Source organism: Nanorana parkeri, unplaced genomic scaffold (genome assembly GCF_000935625.1).
Source record: "Nanorana parkeri isolate BGI_ZX_2015 unplaced genomic scaffold, ASM93562v1 scaffold1756, whole genome shotgun sequence".
Lineage (NCBI taxonomy): Eukaryota > Metazoa > Chordata > Amphibia > Anura > Dicroglossidae > Nanorana > Nanorana parkeri.
In genome coordinates this window covers 258120-262071 of record NW_017308024.1, presented here as the reverse complement: position 1 = coordinate 262071, position 3952 = coordinate 258120, and positions in this window count along the sequence as shown.

Sequence of the window (3952 nt, the reverse complement as noted above, 5' to 3'; positions counted from 1 at the left end):
ATAATATAATGTATCGCTGGGACTTGTGGTCCTGCATCGTTAGGGGCTATTCTGCATTGCCGTATAATCATTATACAGCAATGCAGAATACCACCAGCTATGCAGGACTACATGTCCCAGCGATTTTTTTTTTGGCCCTCTTCTTCATCTCTGGGCCCCCCTCAACAGGCAGAACACCAGGTCCAGGTCCCAGTCGCAATTGCGACCACTGCGACCCTGGTAGTTCCATCAGTGCCTTGGCCAGGTTTAAAGCTTAACTCCTTGCAAAGCAAATATTGTCCTCATACAACATCCAATATGTATTCTTGTTGAATCTTGGTGAGTTTTGTGTATTTCTTCCAGATCTGTGCAATAATCCAGTGCGAGACTTGGAGCTTCCTGTAATAAACACCAGTCATTGCTGCTCTCTCTCCTTGTGCAGGGGGGTGACTGGTCTTGTCTCCGCCCCCTCCTGTAATAAAGACCACTCACTGCTGCTCTCCCTCCTTGTGCAGGGTGACTGGTCTTGTCTCCGCCCCCCTCCTGTAATAAAGACCACTCACTGCTGCTCTCTCCTTGTGCGGGTGACTGGTCTTGTCTCCGCCCCCTCCTATAATAAAGACTGATCACTGCTGCTCTCTCCTTGTGCAGGGGGGTGACTGGTTTTGTCTCTGCCCCCTCCTGTAATAAATACAGCTCCCTGCTGCTTTAAAGAGACCCTGTCACCTTGCAACTGCAGGGCAAAGTGATAGACAGTGTCTCTGCAAAGCACCCCATCTGGCCCCCCTTGCCGTTGCACCCTTTAATGGCAGCCAGTGACACCACCCTGCATATCCGGGCCTGGGGGAGCATGCTCCACTGTTAAACGTGCATCCAATCACTAGGCCCGAGCACTGTCACATGACCAAGGGAATGACATCACCCTGGTTGCCGATGCAGCTACGGCGGAGGAAGGAGCGCCGTGGGAGCATAGGCTGAGTATAAGGGCTCCGTTGCAGAGATGCTGTCACTTTGCCCTTCACAGAGTCCCATAAAAACCTGACAGAAGTTCAATCCCCCCCTATCCAAAACTGATAAAAGAAACCTTTGCACATACACTTTAAGGATGGGTTCTACCAGCTGCTGGTATTTCTGATGAGGAAGTATAGAAGATTATTTGACGTATTTATTTTAACAAGCGTGCAAAGTTTTCATTATCGGCTTCTAATTGCAGCGGGTGATATATGGACTGGGCCTGCAGTGTGTTAGTTGCTTGTTCCTCCTAAATCTTTCCTTTGAAGGGGATGTTTGCACAAGGACTTCATACATAATGGAGCCTGCCAATCATCAAAGAAAATGCATGTGATCAGGTATCGGGGTACAAAGTGTAAAAGCACCCAAATGATTGGATCACAGGTGTCGAAAGCATTGTCAACACCTGGGGGAGCATGGCATTTCTATGTGCTATCCCTTTAAATATCCCACCAGTACAGAATAATACCCGTGGATCTCCCAAAAATCCTCAGCTGATAATTTATTACAGTGGGGCTGACAACATAGGGAACGTTTCTGGACTGAATGGTGTCAGCCCTGCCTAGTTGTCCTTTGGTAAACTACGGTCTTTATCATTAAACCATACGTACTAATTGACTTCTAGTCCTAAGATAAGAACTAGGAGAGCTATATAGACCATTTGACATGACACAGGAAGTGTGCCCCCCCCCCATTCCAAGAGGAATAGGGGGGGGGGGGCGCGGGAGCGGATCACACTGGCCCCTTAACTGGCGGTCTCTAATGTAGCAGTAACGCGCTGGACTCTGGGCTTACCTGAGACCCCGCAGAGCCCACCTGAGAGTGACCCTGCAGAGCACACCATAGATCCTGCACAGCCCATCTGAGACTCTCTATGGTGGGCTCCGTAGGGTCTCACGTGGGCTGGTCGCCGGGGTCCCTTTCCCTGTACCTCCTCCCAACTCCTCTTACCTGCTGCTGCTGGGGCCCGGCCTCCTCCACTCCCTCCCCTGTCACCTCAGCCATGCCGCCCCTGGTACATTTGATACCCATGTAAGGGTCCCCCCAGGCTGCCCAGACCCCTCACATGGATACCGGCCGTACCCCCCTGATGGCGGTGTTCTATCAAAGTTTGTGACTACATTACAATGTGTGACTGGTGACGTGGTCACACATTTCAATGTAATCCCGCTCAGTTTTTCGGCGGTGGAATATGTGACTGCGAATAGGTCAATCATTCCAATGCTTTGTCAGCTGTTCGAGGGCAGATCGGCATCGCAAATCGTATGTGCAAGAGAACTGATCTGCCCTGGAACAGCTGATCGGGCCTCTAATGTAACTTCTATCCGACTTTGTGAGTGCGATCTGACATTCCACCGTATTCACAAAGTCGGATAGAAGTGACATTTCAGGACCAATCAGCTGTTCCAGGGCAGATCTGTTCTCCTGCACATACCATCTGCGATGCCGATCTGCCCTGGAACAGCTGACAAAGCGTTGGAATGCTTAACCTATTGGCGGTCACACGTTCCACTGCGGAAAAACTGGGTGGGATTACATTGAAATGTGTGACCACATGACCGGTCACACATTCCAACCTAGTCACAAACTTTGGTAGAACAGGGGCCTGTCTAATCATTTAATCAGAGAAATAGATTATTATAGGCAACATTACAGTGTAATGTTCCCCATTATAATCCACTTTTCTAATTAAATGAAAAAGCAGCACACAGTGTGCAGTGACACCCGTATACATTCATCTGTACAGACAGTATGACAATCTACTGACGGACGACGCAGGCTGCATACAAGTGATCTCGGCGAACACTTGTAAACAAACGAGCAGCTTCCATGCTTCCCCCCCCCCCCAGGCCTGGCCTCGGTGGCCTTGTGAGAAATCCGGCCCTGTGTGCAAGCAATTTCTGAAATGTTGCCTGCATGTGATTGGTTGTTCATTGCAAAGTGAATTTTCATCATGCTCAATAAGCTATGGGAACATTCCTTTTCCATATGAACAGCCTGTTTGTAAATCAACCCCATAGAGTTTGAAAGGTAGCAGTGGCCATTCAGCTCTGCTGCACTCATCAGGAATTCACTGAAGCTGGAATGATGGGGGATTAAATAGCAAGAAGCTACCAATAGACCAGCAGCTTCCCAATGCACCACCAATCCATTGCCTGTAGTCAGAGGCCTATCCATATCTGCTGGCCAGATCTTGAAGGACTCCATAGGTTTAGTAATAAAGACCCTATACACCATCACATGAGGTCCTTCTTAAGGCACTACAGCCCCCTCCATAACCATTTGAGTGTTTCAAAGGACTGGTGTTAGTGGACAATTGCAGCTTGCTTTCAGATGCGGGTAGCTTGCATTTGAGGTCAGTTTGAGGAACATCTGAATTCCATCTGAGGCCCTTCACAGGTGCATCTGAACTGCAGTTGACCTATTTCTGACTTGCATTAGACCATCTTCTAAGCCACAACACGCTGCGTTTGAATTCATATTGACTTGTATAGAAAGAAAAGCAATTCTCATAGAGACGAGAGCCCATCTACACAGGCCATAATTCTGGGTGAAGAATCCACAGCTGGACTGAAAGAACTAGATGTGAGTAGACTTCAGGGGATATTGATTACGTAGTCTTGGTCTTGGAGTCAGCTGCCAATCTCAGTGGTGATCGCAGACCCTGGCAGCCTTTTTGATTCTCCATCCTGACTGAATGCGGGAGCCCCGCAAGGCTCAGTGGGATGAAGTGGTCATATTGAAAAAATGGATGCTATAGAAGAGGCCATAACATGCAGCAGGAATCGGGAAGTGAAGTAGTAGTGCAGTGCCAGTGGCCGGGACATCAACTATCAGAGTTATATTTTTCAGCACAGTGGTGCTATGTCAACATGCAATGACAGCACTAAACCATTCATTCCCCCCTATCCAGGGCCGGATTTATTCTCCCTGCCACCCCAAGGCCGGGTTCCACGATACG